This window comes from Pelodiscus sinensis, chromosome 6 (genome assembly GCF_052426305.1).
Source record: "Pelodiscus sinensis isolate ZL-2025 chromosome 6, ASM5242630v1, whole genome shotgun sequence".
NCBI classification, from domain to species: Eukaryota; Metazoa; Chordata; order Testudines; family Trionychidae; genus Pelodiscus; species Pelodiscus sinensis.
This window is the reverse complement of record NC_143057.1, coordinates 87,247,962-87,274,661: the sequence shown is the minus strand read 5'-3', so window position 1 is coordinate 87,274,661 and position 26,700 is coordinate 87,247,962.

Sequence of the window (26,700 nt, the reverse complement as noted above, 5' to 3'; positions counted from 1 at the left end):
GTGCACTGAATTTCAGCAAAAGAAAAAATAAAACTGCAGCTTTAAACAAACCCTTGATGAGACACTAATGATTGATTCAAACCTGATGTAGTTTTGCCATACTAAAATTTGCTTATTTAAAATAAGTTTAGTTGTTCATCACATACTAGTAATAAAATAAAATAAAAAAGGTAGTCTTCCAGTCAAAATACATGATGGATATTGAAGTGATTTTATATCACATTAGATTATATAGTAATTGTGGGGATAATTTTAAATATTGCAAGTGGTATGTGCACTGCACTAAAAATACTATCTAACTGATACATAGAGATTTGTCCTAACACCTTTCTCAGACAAAGTCCTACTGATGAAAGGTGTATAAAGGTCCATTGAGAGAAATTTGGGGTCCAGGTATATCATGGTCGCTGGAGCTCCACATCTGCCCATTTCACCCCAATTTCAAACCAATTATAGTCAGACATTTAGTACTCTATTCTGGTCTCTCTCATACACTGAAGTAAATCAGGAATAACTAATTGAAAGTCAATGGAGTTACTCTAATGTAAATCCAGATATCAGATTCAGGCAATCCTTGACTTTTGACCAAGAAGCAAAATTGCTACCAAGTGGTGTTAACACACTTGTAGAAAGTGATGAAAAAAATCTAACATTTCTTACAGGTACTGTCGTATTGCAGCCTGGGTCCCTGCCAGCTCTTTAAATAGCTCCCTGCTGGCTTTTGCCGCAGCTCAGCCAGTTCTTGCCGGAGCTGCTCACCAGAGCACACCAGCTTACTTTCACCTCTGCTTGTCTACATATATACCATAAATTTCACATGCATAGTGCAACATTGGTTTTTATCTAAACTATTAAAGCAATGTGACTACAGAATAGTGGCAGAGTTGAGTAGAAGAGCTGCCTCCTCCCCTGCCACCGAACAATTTAGTTTGTGGGTTCTTAGCTGATATGTTATGAATGCTGGCCAAGGATAGCAGCCACTCTGTGCGTTCCTATTGCTAACAGGGAGAGGTGTTCCTGATGGGAGAATATGGAAATGTTGAGAGCCACTGGTTGAGACAAATGTAGCTACTTAACTAAAAATATAGATCATTTTTAAAGATCCCTATTCGCTTCACAAACAATTTATATATAGCACCAGAGAAATCAGCCACTTCAGGTTTCGGGAGTGGCCACCAACTAGGGAAGTAAAGTCCCAGTTAATCAGTTAACCAGTTAACTGACTAGCAGGATCTCATGGCTCCAGCACACACACACCCCCCGCCTAGTCCACGGGCCTTCCTCTGCAAGCCCTATGCTGTAGCTGGGACTGCCGCTGGCTCCCAATTTCCACGCTAGGGGTGGGGTTCTGCTATCTCCAGGCCCCAGCTGCTAGCCACATGGGGTTGGAGTAGGCTACTGGCAGGGGGCTGCTCCCTGGGTAACCAGTTAACCGGGTAACCCATTAGCTGTTCACATCCCTATTGCCAACTAGTGCAAATTGTCTATTATCATTTTTGTAAACAAAATGCTTATTTTTGCTTTAGCAGTAGAAAAATGCTTATTTCCAGAAAAATAACACCATTTATTTGCTGAATAAAAACTATTTGTGCTCTTCTCTTCAGATCATTCATTGTGGTACCAGTTGAACCTCCCTAATCTAGTACTCTCAGGACCTGACCAGTGCTGAACCAGAGAATTTGCCAGAACACGGGAGGTCTCTATTGTCTAGCAGCATTACCAAAATCTCCACTGCTTACTTCTAATGTCTTAGAAGACATTTAGGGATAAATTATAGCTAAATAATAGCACAGAACTCTAAGAGTCAGAACAAACCTTATGGGACTGCAGAAAACTTGGTCAAAACCATGATAACTGATATCCAGATAACTACAATTTTTCTGGACCATGGCTGTTGCCAGACTAGAGAGTGCTGGACTAGAGAGGTTCAACTTTTATTTCATTGCATTTGAATCCAAGCCCACTAGGACTCTCAGTAATATCACATTAACATGGTATGGCCCATGTGACCTTTACACTGACAAAGTAGGGATAGAACTCTTCTCCTCTATATTAAGTGCTAACAATGTGAATAAACAGATATCCACATGCGCATGAACACACACCAGACTTGGGAATTTAAGAAAAAGAAACAAAAGTGGCTACCATTAACACAATTGATTATCAAATATGGCCCAGGAAGTCCTAAAATGCAGTCAGTGGTTACTCTCATGTTTTAAAGAAAAGATCTGCTCCTCATCTAGTTGTAGATTTCCTATTGCTCCTACGCAAATGGATTATTGTATTCTGAGATTTGTAATTTCTGTGATCTCTTTACATTATAATGAGATAGTCCATGAGAAGTTATATTTTACTCTATGCAGGGGTAGCCTTCAGGCTCACTGCAACTTGACCTTGCTACCTTTCATGTAATATATGTGTTAAGTGGAACTTTTCTTGGTGATATAGAGTTTTGAGTGAAGCTTGTCCATAAAGACACTGAAAAAGCCCCAGTGAAAGAGCAATAGAAAATTCCTACTCTGAAGAGATGAATGTTTTAGAAAAATGACACTCATGTCATAATATATAATAATCTGTACAACAAAGCCTTTTACAATACTCCTAACTCTTGGACAAGTCTATACTACAAAATTAAGTTGATCTAAGTGAAGTTGCAGTGCAGTCACCATAGCAATTACATTGCTTTTGGATGTTCACACTATGCTTGTCTTGGTGGTGTGCAGCCTCACCAGGAATGCTTGCACCGATTTAACTGTCAATATTGAAGAATATGGCTTTTAAAAGTCAGCAAAGGTTGATGTAAGCAATGTGGTTTCTACATTGACACTGTATTGACTTAACTATATGGATTGAAGTGCTATTCCCCTCACAGAGTTGGAGTTAAGTTAGTGTAGTATGCAAGTTACATTGGTGTAAGTACATTTTAGTGAACACACTTGCAGAATTAGGTTGACAGAAGCTGTCTTACTTTGATCTAACTACAGTGTAAACCAGGCCTTAGTCAATATTATACAAAGTATATAATCATTTAAGAGTTTTGGTACAAAGAAAAATCCACATAAAAACCCCTAGGGAACATTCATAATATTGTAATAAGTTGCCTATCTATAATACCAATGAAGAAATATACCTTGCACTGCTGTTGACAAGACTAGCATGGATATATTAGTTTTTCCAATTTCAAGGGAAATCTGTGTTCACGTATTCCTTGAAGTTCTTCAGGTTCATTAACAAGGTCAAAATCAATGTTATTTTACTGTTTGGAATCATTTTTGGCGGAACAATGAAAAGAAACCATAGTAGAAGTAGTCTTAATATAATCATTTTCTTTTCATTGTTCTTTATGGGAAAATAATTTGGCCCGAAATTTAGTGGTCCCATCAGGGAGGTGATATCTTTAAAAAGGTGGTCTGAAGGACAGGTTTTACTGTACTTTAATAGGCTTATAGATTAATATAAATCTTAATATTCATAATCTGTACCATTCCTTTTCTCAATATCTAGTCCATCTATACATCTATTTATAAAATATGTTTCAAACACAAGATATACTTGATTTTATTGAATGTACTTATAGTGCTACAGGGACAACCATTTGACCCAGTTTCAAAAAAGTCAAGAGGTCAAATTTATAGCTGGCTTTCTGTTGAAAACAATTTTTTAAAAGAATCTAACATTAGTGCTAGAGGCTGAACCTTCCCTTACTGTTTTGAAATGTCCAATTACTTTGGTTCAGCTGTGTCAGTGAATCAGACACACATAGTTGTACAGGCAGCCTGATATGTAGATGTTGCTGAAATAAAATGTGTCATCAGACCAAACTTTATTTTTATGCCAGTGTAAAAATCTGAAGGAACTCCACTGAATTCAGTTTCAAAGCTACTGGTCTGATTTAACTGGCGTTATTCTGGATTTGCACAGCTATAAATGAGAACAGAATTGGGTCAATCTTCTTTTATTTTAATTTTCAAGCCAGACATGCACAATATTGTAGACATCCAAACTTTGACCCTCTTTCATGAAACCATTTAAGCACATGCTTAAGTCCATATTTTGCAGCAATAAGAAAAATATACCTTTTCATCATGAGCATGATGGTACTACACATGTAAGAGGCACATCTAAATGTGTAAAATTGTTGCATCAAGGTATTGCTAAAGTATTTATCTTAGGAGTGGATATATTTTGTTTATGAAAACTGGATGTTCTTTTTAGTATAAATTGCAGTATTTGCATGATTAAATTTGCTTTCTATAGAAATTACAGCTTAGCCTGTTAAATATCTACGGTGCTGGAAAATGTAGCGTCTTCCACATGTAAAATGTGGGGCCAAATTCTACTTTGAGGACATGTCTACACAGCAGCGCTAACCTCCAAATAAGCTACGCATCTTGAGCTACACTAATTGTGTAGCTTAAGTTGAAATAGCTTATTTCGACTTTTGGCGCTGTCCACACAGCAGTTTTTTCGAGAGAGAGCAGTCTTTCCCCGATTTCTCTTACTCCTCGTACAATGAGGGTTACAGGAGTTGGAGTAAGCAGTCATCCAGCTCGGCATTATTTCGACATTATGTCAAAATAATTGCTTGTGTGGACTATGTTGACAATAATTGACACGGACTATGTTATTTCGGAAAAACGTCAGTTATTCTGAAATAACGCTGCTGTGTAGACATAGCCTGAGTGCTTGAAATGTTGCATCGCGTGGAAATTAATGAGGTTACATGAGTGTAACGGAGAGCAGGATTTGGCCCAGGAAGTCTGTGTTATTTGCATTGTTTTCCCTGTCACCTCTTAGCTGTTAAGCTGTAATTGATTAACATATTACTCAATGGATGCTACAGAGCTTTTTGTCTTGTAACATACAATTTTGGCTTTCTTTAACTATGCACTGAACATAAAATCATCAACATTTTTCTTAGCATGGAGAGCAGAATGTATGTCACAAGTAAGTGTGACATTTTAGATTTTATTTGCCAGCTAATAGTTGTCTAATCTTGGATCAGCTTTTTCTGGAAGGTAATAAACTGGAGAGGTATTTCTGAAAACCAGGAACCGTTTGCAGAACTTTGCACCAGAGTTGACCATCTGGAATAATGGACAGCATTGGCTGTCTTCCACAAGAGGAAATCATTCAAAGTCATAACAGGCAACGGTCACTGGGGAAAGACCCCGAGAGATAGCTAGTCATTCTTTTATATTTGTATGGAGTATTAGTGATGATTTATTAAAACACTTACCTTATTCTGAGAATTGATAGTTGTGGTTATTAATATCTTTAGTTTTATTTTAAAAATATACTACTTGCTATATTTCCAAATGGTTTACAACATTTTATAAAATCAACATCTTTACTGTAGGATGATGGAAATGGTAAAAAAGGCATATTTGTGTTGCTGCTACTTTGTGATACCCAGCAGAAGAGGTTTTTGCTTTTTTAAAGAATATCTGGTTAATTCCACAGTTATAGGACATAATATATGTAACTACATGATTTACATACACTTACTGTCTTTTTTATTAAGAAACTTTTTTAAAAAATGTATTAATAATACAGAATGTATATCCAGGTGTGAGGCAACAGCTCTGGCAACTAAAGACACGACAGTTATTTATGTTGGCTATTTAAGAAGCTTATTCAATTAATGAAACACAATTCAGCAAATAGAAAAATTCCTAGATGAAACATATTTGACAATTAGTCTTACCCCATACAGCGAGGGTAAAATGTTGCAGTCTCATTTTGATATGCCAGGAAAACAATTAACAATGCACACGTGTGTGACATTACAAACAAAAATGTTTCATTCATTTTATTTGGCAATATATTTCCTGAGGAGTGCTTTTCTTTTGTTTTCAGTGATAAAAATGGGCACATTGGAAAGAGGAGCCTGAAAGAGTTACATGGTTAAGATCCACTTCTTAGCATTTGTTTAAACATCTGCACAAATTGTGAAGTGCCTCTTGTGTCCTAAAGTGTATCCAAGAAGGCAGCCAAAAAATCCAATATATTTTAAATAATTTACAAACAAAGCCTTATGATTTTTAACTTAAAGTGCAAGGGGGAAATATTACTGTGTAATTTGGTAGATTCTAAGAAATTTCGTAAGCCAAATACAGTCCTGCAGTATTAAGAAAGGGAAAACACTTTATAATAACAGTATCAAAAACCATTGTTCAGTTGTGGATAATCTTCCCATACGTGTGCATTCATACATATACTCAAATCAACATGTGCTGAACCAAATTCTACCATCCTTACACCTAAGAGTAGAACTAGCCTGTTTCTGTCTTTAATCCCTCCCTAATTTTTAACATGCATTTAAACATGCTATGGACTCATTTGCATCCTAGCTGTTTGGGCCATACCAAAATAAAATAAAAGCAGGCTGTAACATTATTTTTCCAGGATTCATTTTTAAAATGACGTTAAATGTTTCTAACTGCTGGTTAGGGTTGAAAACTAGAGCATTTTTTTTCTTTCCTAATCCACCATTTTGCTTGTAGGTTAGAAATGCAGCAAAATAGCATCTGCTGTTAAAGCACAAAACTTCAGCTTAATTGAATAGAGAGGTATGTTTCCTGAACTATACATGATTATTCATGAGCATGTGTGTTTTCATCTCACCAACCTAAGCTGTTGTGCAATCACACATATGCAATGCAGCCCTGTTTTTGTTTTGAATGGGCTAGTTATCAGGGAATGTCCAAATCATTTTCTAGTTTGTGACTCTTTTGGTACCACTATGTTTGCAGCAGTAAGAGCTTAGACCTTTTGCTAAGTTTTGTGACTGTCTATTCTCCGTCATTAGAGTTTCTCCCATCTTCAATGATATTCATTTCAAAAGGTTAACAAACGAGAAACTAAACCAACCATACAAATAACAGCCAAAAGAATAGTTTCCAAAATGTGTTGCTGTAGTAGTGCCATTTCCAATTTAATATTCAGACAGAGTAAAGCTAAAGGCCACCAAACCAGGTGGATAAAATAGTTCTGTATTTTATGACTCATTCTTAGATGAAATCTCTTAAATATTGCTAATGAAGCCAGTTATCCTATACAGAGTTCTAATGCGCCCTTTCTAAGGTGGTTCAGTTACATTTCCCTGTCTAGCAATTTACCCCAGGCCCCTATTAAATGAATTATCATGGCTTCTAAATCATCTCTGTGGGGGTTTCCTCTAATCCCATCAAGACACTTACACTCCCTTTCTTCTGTCCTAGTGACATAATGAATTATTATTTCATGGGGAGCTGTTAAAGAGGCCCCTTTGGAAGACTTAATGCGTAACACTAGGAAGGGGCGGATGGCTGTGCTTGGAGAAAGCTGTGGTAGGTACTGTAGCCTGGGGCTGCCAAGGATCACAACAGTGATGTGAAACAAAGGGCAAAAGCATTGCCATCCCCAGCCCCTCCTCATAACCTTCCCTAGGGACTGATGTGAATCTGGACTGTCCCTCTTACCCCTGATTTGGCTCCAGGTATCCTCCTCCCCTTCACCCCTTCTTGGGTCCCCTGCCCTCTGGTTACCCTGATAGCCAAGGAAAGCAAAGGGAGAGAGAATATAAATGTTTTTCTTAACCAGAGGAAGCACTGCACTCACAAACCACTTGCGGAATCCATTAGGCTAATTTATTAAACACAGTTTGCCTTGTGTGGCTGAGCTGTGTAATGATAAAAAAGCATAAATACAGCAGCAGTGCTGAGCCATGGGCACCTTGGACACATGGCCCTTAATCTTCTCCCTCACACTCAGACATGGCTTCTACCTTCCCGCTCATTTATTGTCCCCAGAGGAGTTCATGAGAACATCATAGGAGATGAGGAAGTGAAGCAGGGATTTAATTGGGAATGGGGGCAGTGACTGATCAGCCGGTGGTGGATTTAGTTCTCTTTCTCTAGATACTTGCAGGCCATCTGCACTAAGAATGACTTCTCCCGACTCATAAAGATGTTTCTGAGAGTGTTTTGCTATTAACCAGATTGTAGGTATGAACAAACATTTTCCTGAGGAAAGATACTTTACAGACTGCCTAAAAGAGCACTGTCGTTTAATGAGACTCCTGCAAGTTACTCAGTTTAGCCAGTGCTTTTTCTCTTCCTCATGAAAAAGTATAACATGGGCTGCATGGTGTAAAGCTTCACACTGACATCTAGACTACCGTCAGCTTCCGAAAGAAGATATGCAGTTTCGGCACAAATTTGCATATTTTCTTCCGATCCCTATTTCAGAAGAGGGTTTTTTTGAGGGGGAAAATATCAATATAGACAGGGTTTTCACCCAACTCCCACCCCTTTTTCAAAAGAACCCTGTAAACCTCGTTTTTTGAGGAATAAGTAACAAACTGAGCACTAGATCCTCAGCTGAGGTAAACTGGCACAGCTCCTTGGCCTTTTATGGAACTGTACTGATTAGCACCAGCTGAGGATCCAACTGAAAATTTTAGGCAGGAAATTATGTTTAAAGGATAACAAACAAATCAAGGGGGAGAAAGGGCAGACATTGTATGAAGGCTTAACATATTAAATGAGATGTGGGACTCTGGAGTCATCACTTGCTAGTTATATTTGTCTGAGAGATAGGAAGTAGGGCCTTCTTAGTGGAGGGCTCCCAGATTTGGAGTTCCACTGCATAGTTTGAGGAATCCACATTTGTTGACATTCTGGGCACTTGGCCAAGCTTTGCCTAATGTTTTTATAAATTGAGTACTTTTACTTGGGTAGGAAGGTCAGAGGCTTTGTGGTTTAGGGAGCTTTTTTAGTGCTGACACTAAATCAGCTTAAATTATTTTGTAATATTGCTTTAAAATGAATTGTATTAGCTAAAATAAACAGTGAAAGATTACAAGGGAGTTGTGATCTTTTGATGATACCTTTAAATATGATTCTAACATGTTTTAGCATATTATTTGCATGCATTTGTGGGGGAAAGGGAGCCCCGCTGATTTAGGAGTAGGTGAATTCTGCTGTAAGACCTGAGTTTGATTCTTAAATTCTCCAGACACAAGCAGAGATGCAGGTTGTGTGCTCAATTCTGTAGCTAAAGAATACTCTTCACTCCGAGCTGCAAGTGAAGTTGCCTGGCCCTGAATGGAATCATGTCAGTGCACTTTTGTTTGTGATACAAGGCCCTCAAGGAGCAGTTGTGGTGTAGCGTGGGGTGGGGGGGGGGGGAATAACAGGGGAGTTTATCAATTCCAGCTAGGCTAAGAAACAACAGTGAGGGAAGAGGGAATTTTGTTTGTTTAATCTTTAGCTGAATGACCATAAATACTCATTTTAAATCTTTATGATCTGTCAAGTACTAGAGTTGCATGAAATGCCACAGTTTTGGTTTGTTTGTTTACAAGGATTCTAAAAACCTCGAACTAAAACTCAGCCAAAACCACCAAATTTTTTGTAGTTTCAGATTAGATTTAGGCAAGACCACCCCCAAACTCTGGGGGAGTTTGAATCTGGATCAAAGGTTCAAAGCACAGTGTGATGAGTAAAAAAAACCTCATCATGCAATAAAATGAAGTTAAGAGCTATCAGTTATATCTATTTCACCTGTGCTGTAATTAGTTATTTTGGTCCTGCCCTCTGGTTGAAAAGCAAATAATTAAACTAAGAGAAGTGACCTATAAAAAGGGGAGAGTTCAGAGGGACTACTTTGAAGGGGCTTGACCCAGCGTTTGCAGGAGAACACATACCTCAGGAAGACCCAGTATTCCATACTAAAGCTGAGGAACTAGAGCCCCTACTAGACTCTCAAGCCACTGAGAAAGGAGATTGAAGGCAGAGCCAGAGGAAGAGCCAATTTGTTGAGAGACTTAGATGTTAGTTTGAGCATTTGTTAACCCTGAAAATGACATGAAATAAATGTTTCTCAACTGGGGATGAAGTGTTCACAGAAGCAGATGATCTGCAGGGGATGCTGGATATAAAGACTCCTGCAAAATAGTTTTTTGGTAGCTAGTGTGCACCATAACACATAGCTTCATCTATTTTCCACTAAAATCATTTGGCCCAGATTCACCAAAATTTTTAGAACCTTTAGAGAATGAGGTCTGTTTTGTTTTGACCATCAAGAAGACAGACAAGGTGGTCAGGTAATATCTTTTATTGGACCCAGGGGTGAAAGGAACTTAAATTTCTTACAGGTACTGTCCTATCGCAAACTGGGTCCCTCCTGTTCTTTAAATAGCTCCCTGCTGGCGTTTACCACAGCTCAACCAGCTCTTGCTGGAGCTGCGCTCCCTGGCACGCCCCCTTACTTTCACCTCTGATTGGACCAACTTCTGTTGATGAGAGAGTCAAGCTTTTGAGTTACTCAGAGCTTTTCTTCAAGTCTGGGAAACATAATCCTAGTGTCACAGAAAAAAGTACGGTGCAGCAGATCTCTTAGCATTAAGTAGTTAACATATACTGTAAGGAATCTTTTAAGAGGTAATGCAGAGTGGTGCATTAACACCTCTACAGTCATAGGACAAAAGGGCCGTGTCTAAACTACACCTCTCTGTCAGCAGAGGGATGTAAATTAGATGTATCAAAAGTGCAAATGAAGCAGGGATTTAAATATCCCGCACTTTATTTGCATAATGGCGGTGGCCGCTTTTTTTTTAAACTTGGCTTTTCAAAAAAACCTGGCAGTTTAGACGGGGCATTTTTGACAGAAATGCCCCATTTCAAAATATCCTGTATTCTGATGCGCTTCGTTTGCACTTTCGATACGTCTAATTTACATCACTCTGCCGGCAGAGGGGGTGTAGTTTAGATGTAGCCAAAGAGTGATGGGGATTCCATATTGTTGTAATAAGCCTAAATCCAGTGTCTCTGTTCAGTTTATGTTTGGTATCTAGCAGTGTAATGAATTTAAGCACCCAGGTGCATCTTCTGGAAGTGTTGTGTGGGTTTTCTTTGAGGATGAGGACTGATCGTTCAGATATACAGTGATTGCTTTGTGAAAAGTGCTTACCCGCAGGTGATAGGACTTTTTTTTTTTTTGGTCTTTATATCATTTCCCTATGTGAATACATTCCAGAGCATAGTGATTGTCTAGTTTCATCCACATCATTGTTCTCATTGGGGCATTTAGTGTACTGGATGAACTGTACCACATTGTGATAGGCATGCAAAGGCTCCATGCATCTTGAAAGGTGTTTGTGGAGGATGTTGATCATTGTAGTAGCAAAGATACAGGTTTTAGGTCTGTTGTTCTGGCAGGATCTGGTGCTGCATTCAGTTGGTATGTAGGGAGCTTGCTTCATATGATGACTGCAGACGTGGAAATGGGCTTCTGCACCTTAAATGGTCCCTTAAAGTTCATGCTAACTACTTATGCTAAACAATCAGCTCCATCTGGCATTTTACAGTGGCACTGGGAGTCTCTTTGCTGGCCAGAAGAGATCTGTGTATCCAAGTAAGTTTGGCCCCTGCAACTTTGTTCTTTTGTTCCCCCTGAATCTGAGAGAATTTTATATCTGATGAAGATGAGTTAAGTCCGAGTCCAAAGTTCTGTCATGCACATGAAAGGAGAAGCAGGCCTAGTAGCAGCAAAACCTAGGACACTTCAATGTCCTGATGATTTATTGCTAGGGCAAATAGAAACATAGTAGACCACAATATCATTTATCATTTAATTATAGATCTCATTGAAACACATAGTCTCTGACCTCACAAACAATATGGGCCCCTTCTTGCATTTCCCCCACAAAGAAATGGAGCATACTGCTACATTTAGGAGAATTTCATCAGCCGTATTTCGGAGGCCCTGCTCAACACCACTATATCTTTAGTATTCCAGCCCGGTTGAACTTTTGTTGTTCACTTTTCACAAGGAAAAGCCATTTTTCTTCCCCTCTTGAAACCATACACGTGGGCTTAAATATCATCTTATTTCTTTTCTCCTTCCTACCTGTTTTAGGTAGTCTTAGGAGGAAATAATTAAGTAATTTTTTTTCTTTTGGTGTACATTTAAAACATAGAATTGACACACATTTTGACTGGAGCAGCAAGAGACTGGAATAAAAGAAATAGGAGTTGGATACAATTATACTCATACTTTGTTATTTAGAGTAATTATCAGCAGATCTCAAAATGATTTAAAATATTGATTGACTAAGCCTCTGAGAACCCCTGAGAGGGAGGGAGGTTTTATGCCCATTGTTCAGAAAAGGAAACTCATTCTGTGCACAAAGCACAGTGATTCTGAATGATTTGCTCTGGGTCTTACAAGGAGTCAGTGCAAGAGAACTGAAGAATCTTAACTTCCAATGCCATATTCTGGCCTTGTTGTCTGGCTCAGTAAGCTCTCTTTAAAAATATTTAATGATGTCTGGAGCTTTAGGAATTGTAGTGCTTATGTGAGGTTACCCATGTCTGGAACATTCTGGGATGCAGAGTGCAAAGAGATTGTAGGTTGTAGATTGTCAAAGGTGGACCTGAGTTAGAGAAGGCTGAAACTAGAATGAAAGGGTGCTGGATAAGTTCCTTTTTTTTTTAAAAAAAAAAAAGGAGGGATCATCTCACTGTGCTAACTGGATTCATTTTATTGTTTTCCGTTATTCTTATTCCACTAAAGTAACTGTAGTTAACTGAAAAGACATGATTGGCTTGTACATAATGCCTTTTGCTGTTAACATCAAATCTAACCCTATGCATATCTATTTCAAGGTTGCCAAGGAGGGGTCATTTAAAAAGAGGGGACTAGTAACATCTTAAAAAACTATTATAGTTTGACTTCCCTGCAGAAGAATTTCATCCCTGTCCCCACAGTTAATCCACACTTTAATTGATATATTTTAAAGGAATCGTAGCTTAACTTTCCCAATCTCCATTTTGAGCCCTCAGTCCCTAGGTTACAAAAATGACTGAGTATTAATTTATGCCTGACATTCTTCATATACTGAGGCCCTTATTCAAGTGAAAGCCCCATACTCTATTTCACTAGCCATTTTGGCTGAATAATTGCTGGAGGGTTAGATTCTGTGTGGTTTAATAAGTACATTTAAGTTAAAAGCATCTGTCCCCTCTACCATACCTCTAAAGTATAATTTGGCCTGCTCTGTCTCATTTCGCATAGAAAATTTCCTTAGGAAATCCAGCCTTTCTGGTGCTGTCACAATGTCACACCAATTTTTAACAGACAGTTTCAGAGAAGTACCAAACTACGACACACTGTGAGAACATCAGTGACTTCTGCAATTTTGAACTGATATCCTTATCAGTATGTGGGAAGAACACACAAAAATGAGATTCAGGGTTTTTAACAAACCTTTGAACTGTTCTAGCATATCAGGAAAAAAATGGTAAGATTTGAAGAACTGACCAGAATTCAGAGTGCTGTGATGAATCAAAAAGAGAGGAATTTTATTATAAAGGAATGTTATTACAAACAAGAAAAACAACAGAGTTGTTCTACCAAATAAAGGAGTTTGATCTTTACAGGAAAATCTAGATGTTTCCTGTGGCTTTATGTAATTTCTGGGCCCTCTGCACTTTTGTAGCCGACCCCTGCAGTCCTTACATAAAATTTCCAGTGAATACCCAGTATGAATTTTGCCAGGGTAAGAATGGCAGGATTGGGTCATTAATACTTTTTGTAGTAGCTAAGTAACCTATGTTGTTTTTAAATAAAGGTAAATCTAGACTTGCACTGACTTGAAGCAATCACCTAAACTCAGAACAAAGAGGAAAGGTGAACTACAGTAAGTGAAGGCCTGATGGGAAAATGAAATAGCATCATTACAGGGGATTTTTGTCAGAGTCCTAGTCTCTGATGAATACCTCACTGTACTTCAGATTTCAAAACATCCAGTCTTAAGAAATGTTTATAATATTTTTGCATATAAGAAGCTTTATTGTTCTGCATGTGTGCCTTATAACTTGAAAAGTCCTTATTTAGAGAAGGCCTGGCAAGCTCTCCCCTCCTCCTCCCATCTCATGGAACAGAGTTGTCAAATGGGGAAAGTTCTCTCTTTCCTTTGGTTGAGGTTCAGTTTTGTTGGGGGTTAGCTGCTGATTTAAAGTAGGATTTTTTTGTTCCAAATTCTGTCAAAACCATATTTTAAGTGACACGTATGACATCAAAACTGAGACAGTCCAACCATCTGAAGTGTATTTATCATGTATAGATTTAGGGTCAATTTAAGAGTTAAACCCATGCCTAACTTGAAACATGTAAAAAATCCCATTGGCTTCAGTGAGACTACACATATGCTTACAGTTAGGAATGTGCTTAAGTGTCCTCCTGGAACTGGTCCTAGAGCAGAAGACTGGAAGTCTGCAATGATGTGTGACCACGGGCAAATCAATTAGCCTCTTTGTCTCAGTTTCTCCATCCACAAAATGCCAGTGCCAGCCTTTACATAGTGCTTTGGGATCTTTGGATGAAAGGCCTTATATAAGTTCAGGGCACTATTTATGTATATATGAGCCCCATCTCTTTACCACTCTGAGAGATTGCAACTGTATTTTGAATATCAAAGGACTTAAACTCAATTTCACTCATCTTTGTAATAACTCTCTGACTTCTATAATATTATAAACTTCCAATAAACTATGGTTTTACACTTCATTTGTTTTTAAACAAATGCCCAGCATTAACATTCCTCATTACTGCTGTTTCAAATGTAGCCCTCTTTTCTTTACCTTACACACAACAGTCCTATTTCCAGTTCCATCACTGGTCTGTTAAGTAATTTGCGAAAAGCTAACAAAGTCTGGCTACATCCTCATAGCGACTGTTTAAACCCATTACTTTCTCTTTTAATCAAATCGCTGTTGTGTCAAAATATACAATTCTTGCCATGAATCTCACTAGCTTGTTACAGTTCACCGGTTGACCTTGAAAATGTTTGCTCTCCTAAGCGTCTTCTCTTCGGCCTCCAGCTAAATTGCTCAAGACCAAGCCTGATCATTTTTCTGTACACAGAGAGCTCTGATTAACATAAACAGAACTGCAAGCTAAATGGCAACAAACAAATACTCTGTATTCAAAAAAGAAAATTTGAGAGCTCTTGGTTGGAAAATGTATTATTTAAACTGGTGTTAGAATGAGTAAAATTTCTGTTTATAGATAGTGTCTATATTTCTAGAAGAATAACTCCAAGCCCCAAGACTGTCAACTGAAAATGTAGCACTGATTTTAAACTGCCTCCATCCCTTTTTTTCTTTCCTTTCTCAATTCTGTTCCCTAGGAAAATATCTTAAACCATGGATGGGGCCAAGAAAGCACATTGCAATATTGTGTAAATGGTCACCCTGGATTTTAAATAGGAAGTTAAGTGCCATGGTGTATTTTCATTGTTTAATGTATTAAGTAAATAAAAATGTACCTAAGATGTGGACACACAATTAGTTTTGAGTTATTTATCCAGAGTTTGTATGGTTTAGAAAAACTCCATCTTCTTGGCTGATGCTGTCCTAATGCATTTAACTTCAGCCATCAGCTATGATTAAACACCTGCTGTTGTGGGGAAACAAAGCACACTAATCCAATATGTATTTCTGACATCTTAAATATCACCCAGTCCCCTGACATCAGGCACAGCTTTTCAGCGGGATGGAATTCCAGAGCATATTTTTCTAATTTATGGATGGACAATAAATCAAAATTAAGCCTTGGGCAATGAAATATACATCAGTGCAGAATGAACTGACTGCAAACTAGGGCGCAGAACAGCAGAGGGGAGAGGAATATATTAATGGAATCCTAAGCTACAAACATTGATGTGAAAATTAAGGAAGTTCCTATGATTTTATCTATAGGAAATGAAAAGACATAGGTAGCAAAGGAAAACATAAGTTTCATATCTTCGTGTGGGAATTTTTTCTTGTTACACAGGGTACCACTGTTTTAAAACATGTCTGAACAAGGGATAGGAAACTGGCATCTCCTCATTCTAAACCCATTCAAATGTCATGAGTTTGAAAATTCAACTGGAATTGTAGTATTATCAGTTTGTATTCTGCAAAGGGGAGGCTGTGAAATAAGGAGCACAGAAGGATGAGATGGAGAAATCCAATTAAACATAGGATAAAAAAAATGGTTGAGAGAGGAAAAAATAGTGAGAGAGAGTGAGACTAGAGAAAGGTAGAGAAAGGGCAGAAGAGAAAAACCAAATTTATAGACTGATTGGAAGGAGGAGTGGGAGAAAGCCATGAATGATAATGTAAAAATGAATGCAGTATTTATACCACATAAAAGTCAGCAACCAATACTACTCTACATATAAGAGGGTTGATTTACTGAGTGAAATCCTGGTCTTATTGAAATTAAGTCAAGTTTTGTTGTTAACTTCAATGGTGCCAGAGTTTCACATCATGTACTTACTACATAACAGGGCTTCCCCCTAGCAAGAAAAATATGTTGTTTTCTGTTTAATTTTTCTTGGGGAAAATACCTGCATTTAAACAGGAAGAATGAAAGCTTCAAATTACTCCTTATGGGTTTTAGGAACCCCAAAACTAATCTGAGTGTAATGACCAGAAGATAGTCGGTGATCTTGCCTATTGGTCAGGACAGGAGACTGGTATAATGAGTGGAACAGAAGCGGCCAGGCCTAGTGACATAATCAGGAGCCAGGTTATCAAATCCAGGAGTGAGTCGGGGCCAATAGCCATAGTCTAAGATCCCCTGGTCACAGCAGCAGTCAAAAGGTGAATGCCAAGTCTAAGCAGCTAGCCTGGATCAAGTGCCAGAAACCATGAGACAGAGCCATGGTCAGAATACAAAATCCAAGTCCAGGGAATAAGCCAGAGACAGAGTATTAGTTGAAGTAGGGGCAGGGACCAGGAGTAGGAACTCAAGAGCAGACCAAGGATAAGGCCCAGAAATGGGGATACAGAGCAATGGCAGGCAACAAGAATAGAGTTGAGAGCTGGAATAGGAGGGATGCCCAGAAACACAGCTGCAGGTATATAAGTTCATTGAGGCGTCAAGACTGTGCCCGCTGGACTCTTGTCAGTCAGTCAAGAGCCCAGGGTCATTGGCTGAATGAGCAGAGGGCCACGAGCAGGATCTGGGTTCTGTTTTGAGTTCCTGACACTGAGAGGTCACAAATCTCCAAATTCTACTAGCTTCACCCAACCTATGTTCAAACTCCTTACAAAAAATTCACATAGGTTACCTTCTACATTAAATAATGTACAGCATACTTAAACACAATGGAGTACTTTCTATTATACCTTTTAAGGTGTAGGATCCCAGTCCAGCAAAGCATATGCTTAACTTTAATCATGTGAATGGTCATGTTGATTTTTGTGAGACTACTCAGGTGCTTAAAGTTAATCACATGCTTAAGTGCTTTGCTGCATTGGGATCTTAGTCCTTAAAGCACATAAAAGAAACTATGTAACTGAGTTTAATAAATGTCTTGTACTCTTGCTTACACTACCCTATATCAACTTGAATTGAATGGAATTTGTAGGCACTTTTCTAAGGTCAGAATTTGTTCCCTAGAGAAACAAAATGGATATCTCTGTTTTGTGTGTTAAGAAAGCATGGTGGTTTTGTGGCTTAAGACTTGAAGTCAGGAGAACTGGGTTCTAGTCCTTGCTTGCCATTGATTTACTGTGTAGCCTTAGGCTATATTTCTGCAGTTGTCCTACCCACTTTGTGGGCATAATATGAAGTTTAAACATCTGGTGTTTGTGAGTATTTTGAGATACTTCAGTGAAAGATACTAGAGAGTGTGACATATTAACTATAGTACAGTATAGTATATCTAAGTAATAGAAGCGGGGGGAGTCTCTCTGTATTGTGTTGAATAGTAATAGAGATGTAGCTGTGTTAGGTTAGTCTAGCTGAAATAAAAAACAGGACTATGTAGCACTTTAAAGACTAACAAGATATCTTTAAAGTACTACATAGTCTTGTTTTTTGAATTGTGCTAGTTTAAGAACTGCCCAAATGCTGATTTTAACTGGATCACCAGTTTAAGAACTGTCTAAATGCTGATTTTAAACTGGATCGCTTAACTTCAGTGAAACCTGAAACTGAAATCAAATGTTTAGAGCAGTGGTAAACAACCTTTCAGAAGTGGCATACCGAGATTTAACTTATTCACTTCTATTTACAGATCTATGTGCCATTGGTACTTTTTAAAGTCAATAATAGTACTACTTACATTTAACAGTTTCATTAATAAATACATTAAGATGCAGATCTTACCTTATTTCAGTCTTAATGGACATTTAATTTTCATCCTTTCTCCTGAGACTGTCAAAAAAGTGGTTGTGTTATGCATTCTCCCTCCCTCACTTCCCCTGTGACAGGGACTTCAGCCAGTGCCTCCTTATTGGGAGGAGACTCTAGTTGGCAGCCAGTTTGGGAAGCCCGGGAGTTCAGAAAGTGCTTGGCTTTTTTTTGTGAGCAAATTCTCTCCCCCACACCCTCCAAGGATTGAGGGAAAACACAGGGAGAAACAGCTGGAGTTCGTTTGGATTCAGCTCCCCACTGGATCCATGTCTGCCGGGCCCTGGTTTGCTTGTGTGAGTGTCAGTGTGAGGTTGTACTTATTTTCCTGGTATTCCTAAGGAGCCTGGGAGAGAAGGGGGACCTTTGTTTTTTCTCTCCCTTCCCTCTTCTTTCTCCCCCCCCACCCCTGGTTTATTTTTAACTATGAGGGGTATTTTTTTCCCCTTAGTCCAAGTTGACTGTGCAGAGATCAAAGACTCCCAGGCAGGTTAGGCTGCACGCACAGCGGCTGGGTGCTCGGAGACATCCCCTAGCTAGTTGCTGGGGGCAGGCTAGAACTGGGTTGGAATGCTGCAGGGGGGAAGGGGCCTTGCTCTGGGATGCTGTTTTCCTGCTTAGGAGGAGGGCAGGGGGTGTGGTGCCGCCTTCTAGTCCTTCCAGGCGCCTTCCACCGCCTTCTCCCGGGAGTCCTGTCCCTGCCTCTTCCAGCCCACAACTCTCACAACCCTAAATCTGCAGCCTCCCTGCTACCCCCGAAACTGGTGCTGCACTGGCTGGGGGGGAGCTCCCATTGTGTGTGCTGCTCTAAATTGGCTTGTGTGCCACTTATGGTTTGTGTGCCATAGGTTGCCAACCCCTGGTTTAGAGCTTTGTTGAAACCTGAGATTATCTGAGGTCTATATCCATGTATAACCCACTCCTTTGCATGCAGCATTGAGAGTAGTCATATGATATTTCAAGTCAGCTAGTGTAAGTGACACCTTTCTAAGCTAAAGATGGAATCCTTTATTCCCATAAGACATTCATAAGTTTACTCCTTTTTGTATATACTTAAAGGAAATGTAATTCCATCAAAACACATAATTTCTACATTTTCCACTGTCTACATTTTTAGTACGACTTTAATATTTATGACAAAGAAAAAAACTAGATGAAGAGATTATAAATCTGGAAATGCTCATTAGAACACTCTAAAAAATAACAGTGCATTCTTTTTCATTCCCTGCCATCTCTTACTTGTGATGGAAACCTGCCCGGCTGCTCAAATAATTTAGTGCTTTTATTCTTTTCAAATGGAGGACTACTCTGTGATAGCTAATCAGTCTCTATCACAAATATTAAGTTTGTCTTCCCTATTTGTGCTGAATTAAACCTTGGAAAATCACAGAATTGGACTGGAGCTTTCTCAAACAAAGGCATGAGTGTTCACCCATATAGTTTCTGCAAGCAATTTGGCAGATGCTGGAATAAATAGGTTTTCACAACAATGAAATTGTTGCCATTAACAAAAAGTTAATGGGAATTTTGCCATTGACTTCAGTTGGAGTAAGATTGGACTCCAAATATTATTTTATTCCATCCTCCTGAGAAGCAATTAGTCACTTGTTGATAGATCTGATCAGGAAATGCAGGTAAATGAAAGCTAAAACAAGGGATGTATTTAAATAGCAGGCTGCACCTTTTTAACTAAAAAAGGTGGATACTGTGCTCTCTGCTCACACCATTTCATATGCCTGGTATTTAACTGAGTCGAGTGCATGGTTACAGTTTTCTGACCATCTAATGAATAACTTGGGTGTCTCCACTTTATACTAGCCCTAGAACTGAATCATCTCACCCTCACTCCCATGATGTACTATGGAGGACCTCCATCTGCAAAGACTTTAGGTGTCTCCTCCTTACAGGTTTAAGTTGACCAGTCAAATCTTGGGTCTCACTCACCTCTGGGAGCTGGCCCTTTTATCTCCATCCATGCTGGACAGTTGCAATGAACTAAACCTTATATTATCTCTTAACATAACCATTCCTATTGTTACAACTTCCAATGTAAAGAATGTCTCCTCAATGCTACAAAAAAAGAGAAAAAAAACCCCAACCCACCAGAACTCTGCCAGCTTGATTCAATGGAAAAAAATATTTCCTGGTCCCAAAACAGTGGTATACCTCAATTACATCAGAGAATATGTGGCAACAATTGGGAAAGATTTAAATTGAGGGTGAGAGCCAGTTAGATATGCTATGCCTCAACCCCATGACTGGCTAATGGGAGATACAGAAGCAAATTCCCATGTTCATTCTGAGGCAGGAGAAGGAACTAAGCTCCAGCATGTCTGAATCTGAGCTGTCCCCTCCCAGTCCCAGGAGTTAGTTATTCCCCTGGTGATCTGACCAAATTCTCACTGCCGGAGACAGGGTAGGGCATTTGAATTTGACAGATCAGAATCAATATTTTTTTAATTAATGTTGGTGAAATGTTTTAATCAACTTGATAACAGGAAAAATCATCAAAACCTCTAGGAGCAGGACTGGTTGATACAGCCCTACTCTGAGCACAAATTAATACCCTTCTTCTTACAACATAAGTGTACATATAACATCTACTCTTTAGGGTACAAGGCAGAAGTGAATGACTTTGCTACTTTTGAAACCCTTAAGAAGAGAGACGGGAAAGTACTTTAAGTGTCTTGCAAAGAAAAGGTTGTTACTTTTTCTTTTGTATCATTCATTTAACAAACTCCAAGAAGTATATTGTTGCTTTTAATTTTAATTTTTTTATGTTAAAAATTCAGATTGGGTCTATCCATTATTTTTTTAGATGACGTTGTAAACAAGTAGAATAATGATATTCTAAGAATCACAGAAATAAAACCAGAGCAATTCAGAGAAAAGTAATTTTTACTCGCGCTGTTTAAAATGGCTTTTGTTTGTTGTTGTTTGTTGTTGTTAATGGCTAGCTGTTAATGCCGAACTGTGATCTTCCAAGGAGTCCTATAAGGAAGACAAGACTTCATATTCCCATTTGTAAAGAAAAAAAGCAATCAGAAAAAAAAATCCCCCCTAAAGGGGAAGAAGCAATTCTTTTAGGACTTCACAATTTTTCCCCCTTTTGTAGTTCATCTCTAACAATGGACACTATTAGGCAAAACTAATTCTCTTGTCCCCATCATCTCTGTTGAGATAGGTCAAAGGGATGATTTCTGTCATTGCCTACTTTCTTCAGAGGTTAAATATCCATTGGACACAGCTTGTCTGCACTAGTTCTAGGGGCTCCAATCAAGTTAAATGAAGTGACAGTATTTAACACTTCCCTGGGTACTCTGAATTCTTATTTATGCCTTATTTTGTGCTTGTTTTATGGTTACAAAATTGGCTGTTGAATTAACCTGTTGGTATTTCTTTGGCTTACATTTACTCAAGAAGTAGCAGTATGGACTATTGGCTGGGGTGTTGGCCGGAGCCAAGGAAGCCAGGTTTCAGGTTCTGGTTATTTCAGTCTAGGCAAGTCCCTTCATCCATCTGTGCTTCTGTTTCCTCTTCCACCTTCTGTGTGTCTTGGCTGGTTAGACAGTGAACACATCTCATGCTGCATATTTGTATAGTACACAATGGAGCAATTTTAGTTGGGGCCACTAGGCATCACTGTAATAAAAAGAGGAAGTAATAATGTATGTTTCTCAAGATTTATTGCTTGTCTTATGGTTTTCTGCATTTGCTGTTCTTGCATTACAAGACTAATAGAATATATGAACTTAGTTGCTTTTTATTAAATTGCAAGGATATTCTTTTCTCATGGCGTTAAAGTTCAAATGAAAGATTTATGAGGTTAATAAGCACAGAGTGTTAAATAGGAAGTGCAGGATGGTTTTTACTCATCTGTTTATCATGCAAGAAAGTTGATCATCTTAGGAAAAAGAATGAAGCAGCACTAACAAGCAATGAGCTATAATAGGCAATTGGATAATCTGGGATAAATCCTTGTTCTGGTTACACTGGGGTAAATTGGAATCAGCTCTGTTTGTTTCAATCTCAGAATTTTTATGAAAGAAACAAGAACAACAAGCAACTGTGGGTTCATTTTACCTACTGAGTTAGTGTGTTGTGTGATACATAAATATGGGCCAACACAGTATGCTACAAAGATGCTTTGATGCACAGATGGTCAACTTGTGCCATCTCTGTCTGGGCAGAGCAGAGTAGTCAAAACAGCAAAAGGTGTAACAGAGTGGTTGGACACCAGGAAAGATGTTTGACAAGGCTGTCACATCTGTTCAATATTTATACTGAAATAATAATGTGTATTGCTGTTGATGGTTATCATAGTGGTATTAACTTTGGCAGAAGGAGATGTAATCTCAAGTATGCTGATGACATCGCTATTGCTGAGTCTGTGGTTTCTAGCAGTAGTAATGCAAGTGGCTGAAACTAGTGCAGACACAGACACTGAGAATGACAGTTGAGAAGCAGCATATTTCAGCAGCATTACTGAATGGAAATGAACAAGTCGAGCAAGTGAAGGAGTGATGCTACTAACTATTCATGATGTAATGGAGATAGCCACCTTCCTACTAATATTTAAAAGACATTAGTAATGGCCTATTCAGAATTCATAACATTGCTTAGATCACAATGGGTGTGCCTAGGAAAAACATGTCTTAACATCTTTTCATTGGGTGAAATTCACCCCTGGGTAGAGAATCAGCACAAGGTCTGTATGCTTCTTAAAACCCATCCATTGTCCTTTTAAGACCTTATGTGGTGCATGGGGTTTGTGCTGGCTTTCTTCACATGGGTAAATTTCACCAGTTGCATGCAAGTTCTAATTCAAAGTCAATCTCTTATTAGTATGAAATAGCTGTAAGGAGATCTTCAGCACATGGACTTTAACCAAAAGAGGAGATGAAGACCAACACACACAGATGCAGCAACTGTCAAACTGAGTTAAACCTGGAGTGATGATAACAATGCGTTAGCTTGAGGAGAAAGATACAACTGATTGAAGAGAAGTATCATCTGTTTCCAGAATCTTTGAGTATTTTCCACAGACTAACTCATTCTTGTGTCTGGATTTCCTGACAGATAGATTGTGATGAAAGATACTTGGATTCATCAGACTTAATCCAAACCAGCATGTCTACAGAAGAAATTCCAATAGTATTTGAAAACCGAATTTATTGATGAGTTCAGTGATATGCTGTTGTTTTGGCTAATCATCTTTGGCTGCTGCAAAATTTGCTAATGAAATCTTGTCCATCCATGTGATTGTATTCAGAATTTTCTTTTCTTATCTTATTTTGGACAAGGTCAACAATAGTACGTTTTGTGCATATATTCATTTTTTACTATCACTATTGGCATAGACTACAAAGGTACGTGTCCCAAAGAGTTTTTAATCTGTGGCAGGGATGGGTAATAATTTTTGATGGGGGGCCACTCCAAGAGTTTGGTAAGTGCCCAAGGGTTCCACTATATTAATGGGGGAGGTGTGGGGTCTGGGATAGAGTTTGGATTAAGGGATTGGGGTGCAGAAGGGGATGTGGTATCTGGAAAAGAGTTTGGGTGAAGCAAGGAGTTGTGACCTGAGGAAGGGGCTGGTGTGCAGGATCCAGGAGGTGTATGGATGCAAGACAGGATTTTGATCTGGAGGAGAGGTATAAGAGGGGTGCAAGGACTTGTGCAGAGAGGTGTAACCTGGGACAGGAATGCAGGAGAGGGTGCAAGGATTTGGGCTGTGATGGGGGTAGGTGATTTTGGTGCAAAGTCTGGTAGGGGGTTGTGACCTGGAAGAGGGATGTAGGAAGGTGTGCAGGGTCTGGGAGTGGGTATGGGTGCAGGAACCATGTGTAATTCTCTGAATGCGGCAAGCCTGGGGGGAGGAGTACTTCATGTGCTGCCTGTCCTGCAAACAGGCAGCTCTCGTTGGCCAGAAACCAGTCAATGGGAGCTGCAAGATTACCCTTGCCCCCAGCACAGTGTGAAAAGCCTCCCCCCTACTCCTGGGCCCATAACATTCAGAACAGCACACATGGCACCTATAGCCAGCTGCTCTGAGCACCATGTGGTGGTGGGTAGGCAGGGAGTAGTGGGCTGGATCTGTTGGCTTGGTGGGCTGAATCTGGCCTGAAAGCCTATTTTTGTAGCCCCTGTGCATGAGTCACATATTGGGGCTTCTGTAGTAGTACTGCAACTTTTCTGGTACACTGAACTCCAGAAGCAATTGGACAAAATCTGGCCCATATCAGCTTTTAAACAGGAGAGTGAATGTCCTGACAACTTGACACTAGAGCAGAGGAGAGGGCACATAAGTCAGTTTCAGACAGGTCAGTAGCAGTTGCCTACAAAGCAGTGTGGGATAGCAGTTGGAGGTATCCCCAAGTGATGTACTGCAGCGTCGTGTGCACATAGATTAAGAGACTGAATTCACTCAGTTTGCATCAAACCTAAGTCAGTTTGCAAGAGAACTCCTCTGTCTGTGATAAATGTAGAGTCAGTGTGCAGTAAGAGTTTGTATTATGTATATGTAAGCGTTTTCAAAGCAAAATAGCTAAACTGAGTTTAAACCCCTTGTGCAGACAAGCCCTAAGTGTCTCCCCTAAGGCAGGGAGGTAGCTGTAAATATATATAAGAGACACACAAGAAAAATGGGAAATGGGAGAATATTTAACAGGTCTGAATCATTCTGCATTCTTTTAAAGGGGAGGCATAGACTAGGGATGGTAAAAAGTGATTAATTAGGTAACTGTGTAACCATGAAAAATCTTAGCAGTTACAGCATTACACATTGCGGGCTCCCCAGGAGCACGCCAGCAGCCAGTACGAGCTGGGAGCCGGTTGCTGGCCTCACTCCTGGGAGCTGGCTGCCCTGCGGGCTCTGCAATGTAAGTTTTATACTGCAGAGCCCACAGCACAGGGTGGCAGCTGGTTTCCCCAGGAGCAGGGCCAGGAGCTGGCTTGTAACTGTTACAATAAGCCATGAGCTCAGTCTTATCGGTTAACCGTTTAAACAGTTACACGATTACATCCCTAGCAATGGCAACTGGTATCTATAGGGGAGAGGGTACAGGGAGGTTCACTCAGAGAATAGGGAGGGGCATGTGGGGGCCCAGCACCACACAAAATAATTAAAATTTTGGCAGGGGAATATGGGGGTGGTGCACCTCTTGAGTGCTACCACGAGTCACCTGTGCAGCTAGGTCTCTTTTGCAGTGATCTAACAGAGCTAGAAAAGTTAGACCATTGTAGATGGTTTTACACTCTTATTTTTATTTACTACAGCACTAATTGGAGTTTTTTAATGATTACCATGCTAACTACACTCCTGCTCTTTTTGTCTACTGTACAGATGAAGCTATTTTGGCATATTATGCATTTGTAAACCATGCATATGATTTTAAGATTTATAATGAAAGAACTGAAGCTTTCCTTGGTTTCAGTAGCATTTCTTGTCATGGCCAGAGCACTATCATGTAATACTGTATATGCTGGCTGTTACAAAGATTACACTCAAAATTATTCTTTGGAGGATTGTGTCCTTTTGAACATGAATGTATATATGACACTTTAGTCACAAAACTGTATAATTAGATGTTATTCCTAGAAGCATAATTATGAAATTGATTCATAAATGAATTAGTAGACTTTTATTTTATAAGGATTTTTCAGTGAGTGTTAGATTTCAAATTCGTACAAATATCACCAAGGTTTTATAAATCAATAACATCCAAGAGCCCACATTTCCAAAGGGGACTATTATTTCATTATAGGGTTTATTCAGAAAACAGTGCAAGGTTTCTCAATAATATCTGGAGAATCACTAATTTCCCTTTACAGGTGAGTGAAACAGCAGCCTTTTTATTTATCACCAAATGGAAAAGAATGGGTGAGAAAAGGGTTGCTTTTATTTTAAAGAGCACATAATGGATATTTGAAGAAACTAGATGGTTTTACCCCAATGTAACAATTTATACTGGGCAAGTGAGATCAGAATCACCTCCCAGTTAAGCTGTGCCTCAGAGTTGTCAGTCTGTTGTTTTGAATGGATTTGTGTGACTCAGATGCCTTCATTTCTAGATCAGCAATTTTGAGCTGGCCTAAGTCAACAGCTAGGGAAAGTTGTTTCTAGTTGACAGCTGTTCAGGGACCTATGAGCACTGAGTTGGTGATTTCGGTCTAGTTCCTTTCAAACAGGTAGCCTAATCACAACTAAAATTGGCATTCATGTTGGCAATTTCAGTAAAGAAGCCAAGACTGGAATGGGCATGAAGACAAATTAGCATCTCACCCTTGTATGTTGCCCAACCAGGTCAGAATGAAAGCACATGGCCTGAGGTAATATGAGTCTGGAATTTTACACTACCATTGTCTTTCTCTGATCTGTCTCTGCAGGACTTCGCTCTTCAGAATTGTCAATCTGGCCTCTTTTGTGAGCATTAAAGTCACTTAAAAATTACCCTACATGGAGAAGGATGGTGGGGGAGTGGAACAAAATCAAATTTGGTGTTTCATTTCTAATCCTCTAAATAC